Genomic DNA, 17965 nt, shown 5'->3' with positions numbered 1-17965 from the left:
GTCTCAATCCCAGGATCATGACCTGTGCTGAAGGCAGAATGCTTAACTGACTGAGCCACCCAGGAGCCCCCAGATAACATTTTTTTTTTTTAAGATTTATTTATTTGAGAGAGAGAAAGAGAAGGGGAGGACCAGAGGGAGAGGCAGTGAGGATCTTAAGTGGACTCCACGCTGATGTGGGGGTCTATCTCATGACCCTGAAATCATGACCTGAGGTGAAACCAAGAGTCAGAGATGCTCAACCTACTGAGGTGCCCCTCAGATAACATTTTAATGAGTAACACAATCAGCTATAAATTAGTGGACTAGTTTAGAAATTGGCCTTGGTAATTTGGGAGTTACCCTAATAGATTTTTTGTCTGTATGATGAGGAGAATTAGTGTCAGTTGTTACTTTCAAGTTTAACCAAAATCCTTTTTTTGGAATGTGCTTTGCCCCTCCCATATAAAAATTATTAAGGATGCATTTGGCTGTAGTTAATAAAAAAGAACTCAGGCTTAAGCAATAAGGAACATACATTATTTTATATCACAAGAAATTCCAAAGTAGGGATGTCCCAGGGTTGGTTAGTTCTTTAGCTTTGTATTACCAAGGATTCAGGTTATTTCTGTTTTCCCTTTTCTCTTTGATAGGGTGGTAGTGGGGTATTATTAGACTTATTTTTAGTTTCCTGGTGTCTGCAAGCTGGTTGCAATAAAAATGTTACATTGTGATTGTAGAACATTTGGAAATTCCACAAAAGAACGAAGATGAAAACACAAATCGTTTATATAATCCTGGTGTAATTGTTAATAATGCTGATGTATCTTCTCTCAATATCTGGTGAGTTACTTTGCATAGGTATTTAATTATACCAAACAGAATTAGGTCACTCTGTATACACAAATATGTATTGTGTTTTTTTTAATTAAGATTATATAAAGAGAATTTTCTTAGAAAAAGTAATTTCTTTCTGATTATTGAAGTGATCATTGAAAAAATTAAATACAGAAAAAAATAAAGAATATTAAAAAATCACCCATATCTCATTATCCAGGTATATTTACTAATTAATACGTTAAAATATTTTTATATTTTGTTTATATAAATAAATATATATTACATATATAAAAATATGTATATTTTAAAGATTTTATTTCTTATTTTATTTTAGGGAGAGTGTGTGTGTGGTGCAGGTGGGCTGAGGGGAAGAGGGAGAGAATCTCATGCAGACTCCATGCTGAGTGCAGAGCCTGTTTAGGGGCTGGATCTCATGACCCTGAGATCATGACCTGAGCCAGAGTCAAGAGTTGGCCACTCAACTGACTGAGCCATCCTGGCACCCCTATACAGGTTTCTTTAAAAAAAAAAAAACAACCCAGGTATTTGGGGTGCCTATGTGGCTCAGTTGGTTAAGTGTCCAGCTGCATTGGGCTCTGTGCTCAGTGTGGGGAGTCTGCTTGAGATTCTCTTTCCTTTTCCCTTTGCCCCTCCCCCTGCTCACACGCACACTCTCTCTCGCAAATAAATAAATAGAATCTTAAAAAAACAAACAAACCAGGTACATAGTCATTTTGTAATCTGCTTTTTACTGAATATACGTGTTTTCTTGTGGTTCATACCCCAACATCTTTGCTTTTTCACTCTCAACCGATACCTGTGGTCTCATAAGGAGTTTCAATTGACTGAGAAAGAAAATTTGGTCCGAGTTTACAGATGGTTTTGCATCATATGCTGGTACCACCTGAAGATGGATATTTATAGCACTGTAACCACAATCAGGGGTGACCCAGAAGGGCAGTGGTGAAGGGAAATTCTCCTGATGCGTAGAACTTTGAGCAGTGTACCTCCTTATTTATTTTGCATGGAAAGAGAGATGGTTAGAGATGTAAATCCATTCTGACTCATGGGAGTAGCAGTTCTTGGGCTTATTCATTGTGGATCTGGAAAGAACATAACTGGAAATATGGGGAATAGATATGTAGATACACTTCTGAATGGACATCAGCTAATGTTCGTGTTCATTGTGTGAATGCCTATCAAAGAGCAATCACAGCAGAAGGATCTTAATAATCAAGTGGACAAGGTATAACCTCTGGATTCTAGCCTCTTTCCTCATTTACCATGATCATTGTTCAGTGGGCTCATGAAAAAGATGCCAGGGTGGCAGTCATGGAGGTTGTGTTTGCATATGCTTAGCAATATGGACCTCCACTCACCAAGACCAACCTGGCTACTGCTGAATGACCAGCTTGCTAATAACAGAGCGCTGACACTGAATCCCAGAGAGAGCACCATTCCTCTGGTATTTCATATGACACTGCCCCCCCTTTTTCTAAAAGATTTTATTTATTTATTTATTTATTTATTTATTTATTTATTTATTAGAGCACGTTTGCACGTGAGCAGGGAAAGGCAGAGGGGGAGGGAGAGGGAAAAAGAATCTGAAGCAGACTCCGCGCTGAGAGTCAGATGTTTAACCAACTGACCACCTAGGCGCCCTCATATCACATTTCTTTTGACTAGGCAATTCGTTTTACAGCAAGTAAAAGGTGGTATTGGGCTTATGTTCATGAAATTTCTGATTTTACCATGTTCCCCACTACCCTGAAGCAGCTGGATTGATACAATGGTGGAATGTTCTTTTGAAAACTCACTGCACCAGCTGGTGGCAGTTCCTTTGTGGTGCTGGGGTAATAATGTTCTTTAAGTTGTGGTCCAGTCTCTGAATCAGCCACCAGTGTGTGGTGGTATTTCTTCTGTAGCCAGCATTCATAGGTTAGAGAATTAAGAGGTTGACATGGAGTGAATTCCTCTCACTGTTACCCTTAATGGTCTACTAGCAAAATTTTTGCTTCTTTTCTTACAGCTCTGGGGTATGCTTATTTAGAAAGGAATGCTTCTACTGGGGAATGCAGCATTGGTTCTGTTGTACTGGAAGTTGAGCACCTGGCCACTTCGGCTTCCTCATGCCAGTGAATTCATAAGTAAAACAAAAGATTACTGTATCGGTTAGGGTGATTGAGTCTGACCCCCAAAGTGGAAATTGGGTTGCTGCTACACAGTGGTAAAGAGGAATATGTATGCAATGCAGGAGATCATCTGGAGTGCCTCTTAGTACTTCCATATCCTATGATAAAAGTTAATGGAATACTAAAACCATCAAATACAGGCAGGGCTAATGGCAGTAATTTGAGTCAGCACACCAGGCAAGGAGTAACAAGCAGATGAGATGATTGCTGAAGGCAAATGGAGTATGTGATAGATAGTGGAAGAACATTATAAATACCAGGTATGACCTCATGACCAGTTACAAAATGAAAACTCTATTGATGAGTATTAGTTCTGTACTTTAATATTTGTGTATATATTAGCCAATTCTTTTTCTCCTTTCTCCCCAGTTGTCTTATATTTAACTTTAGGTGTGTTAATAGTGGTTGACCTAATATTTCAGTATTTAAATTACAGGATATCAAAGGGGAAGTACAACTCAGCCAGCTAGAAAAAGAATGAACATTACTCAGAGAAAGTAGACTTTGTACTCTCTTTTGGGGAGATAGAATCATTTTGGTTGTATGAGGATGAGTGTATCATGTTAGACTAAAGCATGTTTTTGCTATTGTCTTTATTCAGGAGTTAAATATGATGAAAGAGGTTTGTACATATACCATATTGACAGAGGTATTGTGGTGGTTTGTACTGTTTCAGTTTACTTAAGTTGAAACTATGTATCTCATAGTTCTGTATCAGGGTTCCTTCCCTGTATGGTTGTGGGTTAAAATTGGCTAAAAGAGAATTTGTTTAAGCAACATTCATTAACCTCTAAAGGTTTTGTGGATAGATGTAGTAAGAGGCAAAGAGGTGTTGGTAGGTTCCAGCTTGACCTTGGTCTCCTTTGCTCTGCATGTAGTTCTTTTTGCTGGTTGCAGTTTCATCAAAAGTGGCATCAGGCCCCTTACCTGATAGGAGACCTAGGAGACCTGCAGAAGCATAGCTTCCCAGATCTCCCCAGGAGCATTTCTTTGCAGTCCCATTTCTCCAGCTGGGTGTGTTTGGTTTCTAAAATTGACTGATGCCTTTCTGATCCTCCCACTTCCCTTGTGGACTATCTCAGCTTTCCCAGCTATTTCTATAATTGTGTAAGGTAAAATTCTATAATTAATTTCTTATTCTGTTAGTATTAGTGGATCTGCTTCCCAGTTTGAATCCTGACTTACTACCCTTTACTTGGTAAATAGCTATCACTTTTATGGACTACATGGCATTCTAGTATATGAATTTTTTTTTTTTAACCACCTGTCATTGGTCATTTTGATTTTTTCTTCTTTTTTTCCTTATGATTATAAACAAAGGTGGTTGGACATCCTTAAACATACAGTGTTTTTTTGTTGTTGTTTGGGTTTTTTTGTTTGGTTGGTTTTATTTGTTTTTTGCACTTGACCTTTTATTTTTTGGGGGGTAAATTCCTAGAAGTGAGGACTATATACCTTTTAAAGAACTGTTGTACATGTTGTCGAATTGGATCCTCCAGCAGTATGTGAAAATGCTTGCCCAACATACAGTCTCTATCACGGTGGCTCTTTCAATTGAATTCTTTTTTAAGTTTTCACAATTGAATTCTTTTTTAAGTTTTCATTTAAATTCCAGTTAATTAACATACAGTATAATATTAGTTTTAGGCATTCAGTATAGTGATTCAGCACTTCCATACAACACCTGGTGCTCATCACAAGTGCATTTCTTGGGGCACCTGGGTGGCTTAGTCAGTTGAGCATCCTTCTCTTGGTTTTGGCTCACGTTGTGATCTCAGGATGGTGGGATTGAGCCCTGCGTTGGGTTCCACACTCAGTGCCGAGTTGACCTGAAATTCTCTCCCTTTCCCTTTCCCTTTCCTTCCCCCTCTGCCCCTCTCTCCCCTCACATGTGTGCTCTCTCTGTAAAATAAATAAAATCTTCCAAAAAAAAAAAAAAACCTAGAAAAACAAGTGTACTTCTTAATCCCCATCACTTTTTTTAACCCATCCTCCCACCCACCACCCCTCTCAGTGTAATTCTTTTAAGAAGAAAGAAGATCATATGAGAATATAATTAGTTAACATGAAGCTAGTGTCTTAGGCTAAGTATGAAATACATTCTGTCAATAATACTTAAATGTGTAACTAATTTTGTGTTTAAATGTAGTGCCTCTTGGGGCGCCTGGGTGGCTCAGTTGGTTAAGCTGCTGCCTTCAGTTTGGGTCATGATCCCAGGATCCTAGAATTGAGCCCCATGTCTGGCTCTCTTCTTTTTGGGAGCCTGCTTCTCCCTCTCCCCTTCTGTGTTCTCTTGTGCTCACTCTCTTTCTCTCTCTCAAATAAATAGATAAAATCTTAAAAAAAAAAAAAGTAGTTGCTCTTTTGAAAACTGGGTTCTTACAGGTTTTCTATTAAGCCTGTTTTTTAAAATGTAAATCTTTTTTCTTTTTTAAAGATTTTATTTATTTGGCAGAGCACAAGCAGGGGGAATGAGACTTCCCCTTGATTTTGCTGGGTCGCAGTTGCTTTAAGGGGGTGATGGTAGGAGGAGCTGTGCTACTGCTTACAGTAACTAGGTTTCAACTTGAATTGTTATGCAAACAGTTTGTCCTTTTTGCTGGATATTTGCCATAACCTGGTAGGGCTTCTTTTTAGTTATTTTTCACTTCTCTTGAAATGGGAATTGTGTTGGAGAAAATTACATCCTTTTAGTGCTAGCTGGGTATTGAGTACATGCATACCCTAATCCACATGACTTCATGCTTAATAGGTTTATTTGTCAGTAGTGAACCAGCATTTGGCCTGTGTACTCTTCCCCCCCCCCCCACCCTCTCATTCCTCTCCACAAAATGATTATGGATTCCTCCTGGAAAGCTTCTCAGGTCTCAAACAATCAAATCTTAGGTTAGCCTTTGGCAAAGTAGATGTTTTGTGTACTTTATGGTATATAAAACTCTTCCTGTTACAGGTGTTAAAACTTGACATCTTAAATTCTTCCTATTAGCATTAATGTACTTTTTTTTTTTTTTTAAGGGCCCTTAGAAGGCTCCCTGCTCAGCGGGGAGTCTGCTTCTCCTTCTCGCTATGCCCCTTTACCCTGCTGGTGCTCTCTCTCTCTCTCAAATGAGTGAATAAAATCTTTAAAAGGAAAAAAACAAATACAGGGCCCTTAGACCAAGAAGTGTTCCTTATGTACTGTATATATAATCAATTTTAAGAAACTTCTTCCTCACCCCTTAATTTTAACATTTCTGAAATTGGGATGCATTTTACAATTAAAAAGCTGTCAGAGCAGTAGTCCTTGTACTTGTGTGAACTTGGTTGTTTTGCTGGTGGTTTAGCTGGATTATTGCAACCTGTTAACAGATCATTTATGGACCGTTTGAGGAAAGAATAGAGTCCTGGGTTTTGCCATAAGACAATTTTGGGGGGTGACACCTTCTGGTAAGATTAAGTTAGCATTAGCTTCCAAATGTGCAGAATTGGTGTCAGCAGGTTGGAAGAAAATTCTGGAAATAATGATAGAGCCTTATCTTAAAAGATATTGTATCACCTGCAGTGGAAAGTATACAGCATCACCCATATAGTGTTCTTGCCACTTTAATTAATCAGAATCTAGTCGTAAGGGAATAATCAGACAAATCCAGTTTATAGGACTTTCTGGAAGAAAACTGGTTTGGTTTTTTATCTTATTATTATTATTATTTATTTATTTATATATTTATAAAAAAGATTATTTGAGAAAGAGAGAGTGCACGAGCAGGGGGAGGGACAGAGGGAGAGAGGGAATCTCAGGCAGACTCCCAGTGTGGAGCCCAGCAACCTGAGACCATGACCTGAGTCGAAGCCAAGAGTTGGACGCCAAACCAGGTGCCCCAGCTAGTTTGGATAATATCTATGTTTTGAACATAAAACAGTGTCAGGGTTGAAGGGTAAAGGTTATTTTAGTTTTAAGGAAACTAGATAGATATGACAATAGCTTTGGAAAATCTTTGGTTGGGTTTTGGATCATACAAAAGATACAGAGAATTTTTGGGGGGTGCCTGGGTGGCTCAGTTGGTTAAGCATCCGACTTTTGATTTTGACTCAGGTCATGATCTTTAGGTTTTGGGATTGAGCCCCGTGTTGCACTGTGTGCTCAGTTGGGAGTCTGCTTCTCCCTGTTCCTCCTCCCCTCACCCTGCTTGTGTATCCTCTCCCTCTCAAATAAATAAAATCTTAAAAAAAAAAAATTCTCTCCTTCTCCCTCTGCCCCTACCACCCTTAAAAAAGGTTTTTTGTTTGTTTGTTTCTGAATTTGGATAACTGAATATGAATTTTGTAGATTTTATTACTTCATGATTAACACTGACATAAATTACCATCTAGATAAGTCTGAAAAAGTATTTCCTATAAGTATAAAATGAATTCTTCATAAGAAAGCATTCTGACACAATTGGCAGGTTTTTTCTTAGTGATACATAAAAATCGTGCATCTAACAGTAGCTGATTTGTTATTCTTTTGTAGACGTAGGTTATTTTTAAATGGATTGTCATGAAATTGCTTCTATAAAGAAATAGGAAAAGCCTTATATAAGCATGTAAAATATTCTATGGGAAAAATACTGACTTTGGAAAAGTTTCTGGGAGATTTGGATTAGAGTTCGGTTAAAAGTTATTAAAAGAAAAAGAAAAAAAGTTATAAGATATGATGTGACATTTCTAGAAAGGGGGAGAAAAAGTAAAGATACAAAAAAAGATGGCAGAAAACTTTTTTTTTTTTTAAATGCATAGACCCCCTATTTGTTACCTAAGTAGACTCATTAAAGCACTTGCAGTTAGGGCAGAGAGAAATTGTTTTTCAGAGAAAGCAAATTACCTTCAAGTCCTCTTGGCAGACTTTAAGGAAGGGTTCAAAGTGAGAAAGAGAACATTTTAAGTTATTATGTTTTGAAATGTTATTATACAGGCCAATGCTATAGCATCTGTTCTGGGTATAGGCTCTGTTTTCTGTATTGGACATCTTTTAATAGTAGGACCCTATCTTAGAATGGCACTTTTAATGTTAGCCTATAGGTTGATATTTAGAGCTTAATTATATAGCTAAAATGTTACTATGAAGAGTTAGAAGAAAATGATTAATTCTATTAAACTTGTAAAATGAATAAATTAGCACATTTCATAAGTCAGTGATGCCTACTGTTTGAGGAAAACAGATTTAAGGTAGAGCTAGAACAAAATGACAGTATTGGTGTTGTGTTATTTATTTCATATGCCTAAAAATGTTATATGGGTATTTAATTTTTAAGATACTTTTTTTTAAGATTAAAGATTTTTTTTATTATTTTTAAGTAATCTCTACACCTAATGTGGGGCTTGAATTTACAACCCCGAGGTCAAGAGTTGTGTGCTCCACCTACTGAGCCAGCCAGGTGCTCCCTTTTAATTTATTTTTTTAAAATTTTAAGTGGGCTCCATGCCCAACGCAGGGCTCAAACTCATGACTCTGAGATCAGGAGTTGCTCTCTCTACTGGCTGGGCCAGCCAGGCGCTCCAAGATGCTTTCTAAGAAAAGCATTCTGAGTTTATTTAAAAAATAAGTGAAAATTAATTTTTAATGTATTCCAGTTATAAAATTTTGCAGGCACGGGAGCTTGTCTGGCTTAGTCACTGGAGCACGTGACTCTTAGGGTGCTGAGTTCAAGCCCCATGTTGGATGTGGAGCCAGTTTTAAAATTAAAAAAAAAAAATTGCATCCTTATAAAACCAAGTAAAATGTAAAAAAAAATTTTTTTGAGAGAGTGAGTGGGGGTGGGGTGGGAGGAGGGGGCCGAGGAAGAAAGAAAATCTTAAGCCAGCTCCATGCCCAGTGTGGAACCTGATGCAGGGCTTGATATCACAGCTCTAGTATCATGGGCTGAGCTGAAATCAAGAGTCAGATGCTTAAATGACTGAGCCATGCAGGTGCCCCTAAAATGTGAATTTATAAAACTATGATATTTGCTGAAGTTGAAAGACAGGTATATGGGGTTATCATATTATTCTTTCTACTTGTATATATATTTTTTACTTTTCAGGGGGAATAGTAGGAGATACTCATAATTAACTGTACATGTTTTCCTCTGAATGCCTACAACTACTAAATAAGCCATCTCTCGTTTGGTCATATAGAAGAAATTAGATTTGAATTTTTTTTTTTTTAAACAGGGCTCAATACATTGATGCCCTCATTAAAATCAGGTTCTTAGTATTAGAGGATTTAAAATGAGGTAGTAGGCAACGAACAGGTTACTGCCGTAACCATGAAGCCATTGAAAATTGTTTTTTGAAAAAGATGCTAAGGAAGACTGGCACATGGAGAAATGCTCATGGTATATTTAATGGAAAAAGCAGGGCATTAACTGTAAGGTATAATGTCAGTTTTTTCATTCTTGCATACAAATACATACTGGAGAGACTTGGAAGAAAATACACTAACATGTTAACATGGTCTATTTGATAGGACCATGATACATTTTTTTTCATTTTTCATTTATATTTCTCTCTTTTTCTGTATTTTTCTGTTAAAAATCAGGCAAAATTTTTTAAAAAAAACTATATAGTCTTTGTTTTCATTTAGAATGCATTAGTTTTGGGGCACCTGGGTGGCTCAGTTGGCTAAGCGTCTGCCTTCGGCTCAGGTCATGATCCCGGGGTCCTGGGATCAAGCCCCACATCAGGCTCCCTGCTCAGCAGGGAGTCTGCTTCTCCCTCTGCCCCTCCCCCTGATCATGCGCGCGCGCGCGCTCTCTCTCTCTCTCTCTCTCTCACTCTCTCGAATAAATAAATCTTTTTAAAAAAAAGAATGCATTAGTTTTTAAGCATAATCATGACAAGGATGTTCTCCATCTCTTTTAGGATTCAAGTATTTACATGAGGTGGAGGGGGGAAGAGTATTGCTCTGGTAAGAGATGAAGGTTGAGAGAATGAGGGAAAGGAAATTTTGTTAAAGGAAAATGTATAGATACGAGAGAGATTGCTTATAGCTAGTAATTTACACTTGAGGGAGGGGGGAAAGATCACTCTGCCTTTGTAGTCATCTTGAAGGGCAAGAAAAGGACTTACAGGTGTAGATATTACTTGAAAATGTTCTTTACTACAGCTAGCAGATCCTGACTCAGTAGAGCTTGATTTCCACAGGTAGAGGAGGAAAGAAGAAGACAGCTAGTTTTATGTATGGGTTGTTCATAAAATTCAGTTATCTAAGGAATTTCCTGTTTAGTTCTTGGCTACATTGTTTATTTTGAGTTTAGCTCTTTTAAATAATTAACTTTATCTTTTAAAGCTGAACACGTTTATTTCCATTTTAAGAAAACTTCATCAATGGCATAAGATGGGGATGGCAAATGGATTTCATATCACATGTCAGCTCCTGGAGTGATTAGTTAAGAGTTTTTAGACTCTGCAGGGAAGACTGCTATAATTAACAATGTCTGTTTTAGTTCTTGAAGAAATGTTGGATATTTGTCTTCTAGTTTATAATCCATTTTGTATGATGCTTTGGAACATACTAAAGCTGTTGGTAGTGATTCAGTTAAAGTATAAAAAAAAGCAGGAGGGAGACCAACTATTGGATACTAAATTTACAATTTGAAATAAGCAACAGCAGCAATTCTTGTCTACACTTTACTTTTAAATTCAGTGGCCTGTAGAGGAAATTAACTATAACTGTGTCTCCAGTAAGGTAGCTGCAATCCACACGTGGCTCTTGGGCACTTTTTAAAATGTGGCTAGTTTCACTGAAAATGAATTTTTAAATTTCACTTCATTTTAATTATTTTAAATTTAAATTAAAAATGGAAATTGTAAAATATTTTCTGTTAAACTCAACTTCATTGTTTTGGTAGGACTATATTTTACTTTAAGAATTGCATTGGAACGGGGGCGCTTGGGTGGCTCAGTCGTTAAGCGTCTGCCTTCGCCTCAGGGCATGATCCCAGGGTCCTGGGATCGAGCCCTACATCGGGCTCCCTGTTCCGCTGGGGGCCTGCTTCTTCCTCCCCCACTCCCCCTGCTTGTGTTCCCTCTCTTGCTGTCTGTCTCTCTCTCTCTGTCAAATAAATAAATAAAATCTTTAGAAAAATAAAATAAAATAAAAAAGAATTGCATTGGAACATTCATGGGAGGTTTTTATGTCTAGGCCTGGAAGTGGCACCCATTTCTGCTATCATTATTGAGAGTATTTAGTTTTGTGACCATGTGATTAGGGAAGCTGGAAAATAAAGTATAATTTTGTGCTCTAGAGGAAGGGAGAATAGATTTTAGTACAAAACTGGAGTCTTTCCTACTCTTGTAAAAGAAAAGTGTGCAACTTGTAGACTGAAAACAAAAAGGCAAAAATTCAGTGGATGACTGAAAATAACCAAGTGTCACTCAAGGTTAAATCTGCCTAGTTTGGTAAACATACTAAGAATAGAAAGTACTTCCTTAACTTCATAAAGGGCATATACCTTCATAAAGGTCAGATGCCCAAAAAGCCAGAGCAGTAGAGCAAGAAAAAGAAGGTACAGAAATTGGAAAGTAAGAAGTAAAATCATCTTTCATGATTGTCTATGTACTATGTCCTAAGAAATCTACGAAAAAGCAACTGCAGCAAATAATTTAGCAGTGTTACAGCATTACAAGGTCAGTATTCAAAAATCATTTGTACTTTTATAAGCTTGCAATGAATAATTGGCAATTGAGATTATAAAAACAGTACCATTCATGATAGCATCAAAAATATGAAATATATAGAGATAAATTTAACAAGATGTTTGCAGTTGTAAACAAACACTTTAAATTCTCTCAGCAAAGTTTTTAAGAAGACCTAAATAATAGGAGAGGATTATTGTTTTCATATCTGGAAGATGCAGTATTGTTAAATGGCAGTTTTCTCCAAATTTGTTTATAGGTTCAGTGTAATTCCAGTCAAATATTCAGGGGGCTCTTTTGTGGAAATTGACAAACTGATTCTAAAATTTACATGAAAGTGCAAAAGACTTAGAAATATCTAAAAAAGGGGTGCCTGGGTGGCTCAGTTGTTAAGCGTCTGCATCCAGCTCAGGGCGTGATCCCAGGGTCTTGGGATCGAGCTTCGCATCGGGCTCCCTACCCTGCAGGGAGACTGCTTCTTTCTCTCCCTCTCCCCCTGCTTGTGTTCCCTCTCTCACTGGCTGTCTCTCTCTCTGTCAAATAAATAAATAAAATCTTAAAGAAAAAAATCTAAAACAATCTTGAAAAAAGAAAAACAAATCTGGGGTCCCTGTCATCAAGAGTTACTAAAGCTCTAGTAATCAATACAGTATTGTACTAGATGAGGATCAACAGATGTAACAATGGAACCCAAAAGAGAGCCCAGAAATTGACCTATATCTATGCAGTGAATTGATTTTTGAGTAAGTGCCAAGAGAATTCATTGAAGAAAAGGGTGATCTTTTCAACAAATGATGCTGAAACAGTTGTATATTTATATATAAGAGTTTTGACCATTACCCTAACTTGCCACCATATGCAGAAAGCTTATATGAAGTAGATTATAGGTCTGTCTAAATGTGGAGCAAAAATTATAAAACTTCTGAAGGAAAACATGGAAATTTTAGTGACCTTGGGTTTGGCAAAGATTTTTTTTTTTTTAAAGATTTTTTATTTATTTATTTGACAGAGGGAGAGAGACAGGCAGCGAGAGAGGGAACACAAGCAGGGGGAGTGGGAGAGGAAGAAGCAGGCTCATAGCGGAGGAGCCTGATGTGGGGCTCGATCCCATAACGCCGGGATCACGCCCTGAGCCAAAGGCAGACGCTTAACCGCTGTGCCACCCAGGCGCCCCTGGCAAAGATTTTTAAAAACAGGACATGAAAATCATGAAATATAAAAGAAAAAACTATAAATTGGACTTCATTAAAAGAAAAGTATTTTTCCCTTCAAAAGACTTAATGAAAAGGCAGGCTACTGACTGGGAGAAATATTTGTAAAACATATCTAACAAAAGACTTGTATGCAGTTTATAAAATCAACTCAGTAATAAAGCAAACCGGTTAAAAATGGGCAAAAGATTTGAACACTTACTGAAGAAGTGAATGGTATATAAGCGTTTGAAAAGATGCTCATCATGATTTAATAGAAAAATTGAAATTAAAACCACTAGTAGAATGGTTAAAATTAAAAAGACTGACCATGCCGAATGTTGCCAAGGATGTGGAGAAGCTAGAACTCATACATTGCTGGTGGGAATACCAAATGGTATTGCCACATTGGAAAATAGTTTAGCAGTTTCTTATAATGTTAAACAGAAACTTAATTTACCATGGACTTGGCAATTCTTTTTTTTTTTTTTTTAAGATTTTATTTATTTATTTGACAGAGAATAGAGACAGCCAGCGAGAGAGGGAACACAAGCAGGGGGAGTGGGAGAGGAAGAAGCAGGCTCATAGCAGAGGAGCCTGATGTGGGGCTCGATCCCACAGCGCCAGGATCACGCCCTGAGCCGAAGGCAGACGCTTAACCGCTGTGCCACCCAGGCGCCCCTGGACTTGGCAATTCTATTCTTAGGTATTTACCTAGGTATTACCCAAGAGAAATGAAAACATGTCCACTCAAAGACTTAGAAATTTGTAGCAGTTTTAGTCATAGTAGCCCCAAACTGGAAACAAACCAAATGTCTATCAGCTGATGAGTAGATAAACAAATTGTAGTAAATCCATACAATGGAATATTGCTTGGCAATAACAAGGATAAATTTTGAGAGCAGTATTCTAAGTGAAGGAAGCCAGACACAAAAGACTGTATATACTTTTGATTCCATTTCTATGAAACTCTAGAACAGGCAAAACCGTAGTGGCAGAAAGAAATCAGTGATTTCCAACGTCCAGAGAATGGGGAAGTAGTTGACTGTAAAAGGACATAAGAGAAATGCTCTTTATCATTATTATCATGGTGGCTACACCATTGTACACTTTTGTCAATGCACACTGAATTGTATACTTGAAATTATTTTTTTTTGAAGATTTTATTTATTTGACAGAGAGACACAACTAGAGAGGGAACAGGCAGGGGGAGTGGAGAGGGAGAAGCAGGCTTCCCTCTGAGCAGGGAGCCTGATGCGGGGCTCGATCTCAGGACCCCAGGATCATGACCTGAGCTGAAGGCAGACACCTAACGACTGAGCCACCCGGGCGCCCCTGTATACTTGAAATTTTTGAATTGTATGCATTTCATACTTCAATAAAGCTGATGTACCCGTCCGCTTCCGAGATGGTTCTTAGCATCCTACCAAACTGGTCAATGACCTTTTTTTTTTTTTTTTAAAGATTTTATTTATTTATTTGACAGAGATAGAGACAGCCAGCGAGAGAGGGAACACAAGCAGGGGGAGTGGGAGAGGAAGAAGCAGGCTCATAGCGGAGGAGCCCTGATGTGGGGCTCGATCCCACAACGCCGGGACCACGCCCTGAGCCGAAGGCAGACGCTCAACCGCTGTGCCACCCAGGTGCCCCTGGTCAATGACCTTTTTAGAAAAATTTTTTTAGGGGCCCTTGGCTGGCTCAGTCGGTCTTAGAGCATGTGACTCTTGCAGGGTTGTGAGTTTGAGCCCCATGTTGGGCATAGAGATTGCTTAAAAAAAGTAATATTGTTATGAACTCTCAGATTTAAACATTTTATGTGTTTCATTACATTGTAGTTATTATCCTCAATTATGGTTACAGTGTACCATCTGTGGTCTCTGGAAGCTTATTTCACTTGATTCCCAAGTGTTTTTGACATGACCTTAGAGTTATCCTTGGTGGCTTTCACATGCCTTGTGCATCTTGTGCATTTCCTGTCCTAGACTTGTAGTTGGCTAGGAGTTTAGATTCCTTGCAGTGGAGAGTGGTATTAGAGATTACAATCTGGGTAATAAGTAGTGTTCCATGGCCACTAGACAGTCATTATTTTTAGGCCTTATCCTTTTTTTCTTCCTTGCTTTTGTTCAGGTATAATTGACAAATAAAATTGTAATATATTTAAAGTATACTTCGTGATAGTTTGGTATACGTACACGTTGAGAAAGGATTCCTTCCATTTAGTTAATTAACACATCTGTCACCTCACATATTTATCTTTTTTTCCCTTTTTTTGGTGACAACATTTAAGTTCTACTCTTCTAGCAAATTTCAATTATATAGTATGGTTGTTACCAACTGTAGTCACCATGTTTTACATATAGGCCATTTCTTTGGACAGGGGTAGGATATTGATATATGATATGATATAACACAAATTGGGTTCAGACTGATGCTTTCAATTTAAAACCGGAACAACATGTTTTTTCTTAAACCTTGTTCTTCTTGCAGTCAGAGTCTCTTGAACCATACCAAGATCTCACTTCTCAATGACATAAACACACAATGACTTGCTTCATCTCACACTACACAAACAACAGTCTCAGGATAATTTCAAAATACCACCAGCAGTAAAATGATGGACAGTAGTTTCAACGGTGGTTTTTTTTTTTTTTCCACTTTGAATTATTTTTGTCTTAAAGATAAATCCCATTAAGAACGAACAGTCAAGCACATATTGCATGGTGCTCTGGATGTTATATGGAACTAATGAATCATCGAGCTTTACATCGGAAGCTGGGGATGTACTGTATGGTGACTAACATAATATAATAAAAAATCATTGAAAAAAAAAAGAATGAACAGTCAAGGGGCACCTGGATGGCTCAGTCGAGTACATGTCCAACTCTTGATTTTTGCTTAGGTTATGATCTCAGGGTGGTGAGATGAGCCACTTGTTGCTGCACATTGGGTGTGGAGCCTGCTTAAGATTCTCTCCCCCTTTTCCCGCTGCCCCTCCCCGACCCCTCTAAAAAAAAAAAAAAAAGTGAACAATCAAATTACTGTCATTTGAAGTCACTTTTTATTTCCCCTTTGGCTAAGCCACTAATTGGACACACAGGCACGTAATTTTACATCTAATTTTTGGGTAATTTTTTGAAATTTAATTTTGTTTTATAATTGTGTAAATTATTTACATAGTTCTAAAAACAAATCTACGAAACAAGGTATGTTTAAAAAATGTTAGCTATGCTCCCTCCAACCTGTTTAACCCTCCACCCTAAATGTAATTATTTTTAAATTTTTTTTAAAGATTTTATTTATCCATTAGAGAGCATGTAAGTGGGGGGGGAGGGGCCCGAGGGAGAAGGAGAAGCAGACTCCGTGTTGAGCAGGGAGCCCGATGTGGGGCTTGATACCAGGACCAAGAGATCGTGACCTGAGCTGAACGCTTAACTGACAGAGCGACCCAGGCGCCCTTAAATGTTATTATTTTTTTAAAATGTTGTAGTTTAGGGGCACCTGGTGGCTCAGTCAGTTAAGCGTTCAACTCTTGGTTTCCGCTCAGGTCATGACCTCAGGTCCTCGAATTGAGCCCTCTGTCGGGCTCAGTGCGCAGTGGGGAGTCTGCTTTCCCTCTTCCTCTGCCTCCCCCACTTCATGCATTCTATCAGTTTCTCTCTAAATAAGTCTTAAAAAAGTAAAATGTTTATTCTTCCTTCTTAAAAAATATAAGCATATATTTTCATATTTTTCCCGATTTTTTAAATGGTAGCATTCCAGAAACATTTTTTTTCCATCTTGTGTTTTTCACCTTAACAATATTCTGGAGATCACGGTGTAGTGGTAATAATGACATTCCTTATTGCAGCAGTATAGCACTCCGATGTTTAGAGAGCCCATAATTTATTCAGTCCTCTATTAATGATTATATGGGTTGTTTCCTGTCTTTTACTATCATAAATAAATAGTGCTATCATGAATAACTGCATTATATATTTTTGCCAGTGGTTTTTTGAGGTAAATTCCTAAAATAAGATTACTGGGACAGAAAATAAATTGGTATGTAATTTTGCTTGTTATCACCAGCAATGTATCAGGGAGTCTTTTCTTTTTTAAAAGATTTTATTTATTTATTTGTTTGTTTATTTAAGATCGAGAGAGAGCGAGCAAGCATGTGGAGGGGGTGCAGAGAAGAGGGGGAGAGAATCCTCAAGCTGACTCTTCACTGAGCGTAGAGCCCAATGATCCCAGGACCCTGAGATCATGACCTAAGCAGCAATCAAGAGTTGGTGGCTTAACTGATGAGCCACCCAGGTGCCCCTGCGTTTCTTTTTTCTTTTCTTTCTTTAAGATTTTATTCATTCATTCATTTGAGAGAGAGAGAGGGAGAGAGACCACAAGCAGGGGAAGGGGCAGAGGGAGAGGGAGTAGCAGGCTTCCTGATGATCAGGGAGCCTGACGCGGGGCTTGATCCCAGGACCCTGGGATCATGACCTAAGCCGAAAGCAGATACTTAACCAACTGGGCCACTCAGGTGCCTTGCATTTCTTTCTTTCTTTCTTTCTTTCTTTTTTTTTTTATAGTGACTAGGTTGAATGTCTTTTCAAATGGTTAAAAATCGTTGCATTGCCTTTTGTGTGAACTGTTAGACCTCTGTTTTTTAAATTGATTCTTGGTCTTTTTCATTTTTAGATTATATATTAATGATATTTATTCTCTATTTGTGATCTAAGTTGTTGCCTCCATCCCTCTACACAGAGTTTATCACTTGTCTTTGAACTTTGTTCTGATCTTTGCTTTAAACTTTTTTGCCTCTGAACTTTTCTCACCACTTGACTCTGAGTTATGCACAGGACTTCAGGAAGAACAGGTGCGTAAAGGTTTGGTTTATAAGATTCACAGTTTTTGTGGAGATGAGAGATGTGGTTATAATGGATAACAGGGAGGTTGGATTTCTGATGTTGATTAATGTAAACAGGAATATAAAATGGAATGGATTTAATCTATGTCTTTGTTGGTAGGTGTTGGGATATTTTGTTAACATTTGTTAAGTAGAGCCTCTGGATGGTGAGCCAAGGTTCAACAAAAGACTTCAAGGGAAAGTGGAATAGAGAAGTTTATTACTCACAGGTCCTGGGGGTACACAGTATG

The 17965-nt window shown here is 37.9% G+C and overlaps 1 protein-coding gene across 10 annotated transcripts in view; it reads left to right on the top strand.

Annotated features, from left to right (window-relative positions):
* Positions 1-17965, top strand: part of ABI1 (abl interactor 1) — a 135418-nt gene that overhangs the window by 44048 nt on the left and 73405 nt on the right. The window lies entirely within an intron of this gene.

Source organism: Ailuropoda melanoleuca, chromosome 15 (assembly GCF_002007445.2).
Source record: "Ailuropoda melanoleuca isolate Jingjing chromosome 15, ASM200744v2, whole genome shotgun sequence".
NCBI classification, from domain to species: domain Eukaryota; kingdom Metazoa; phylum Chordata; class Mammalia; order Carnivora; family Ursidae; genus Ailuropoda; species Ailuropoda melanoleuca.
This window is presented reverse-complemented; position numbering and strand designations above follow the sequence as displayed.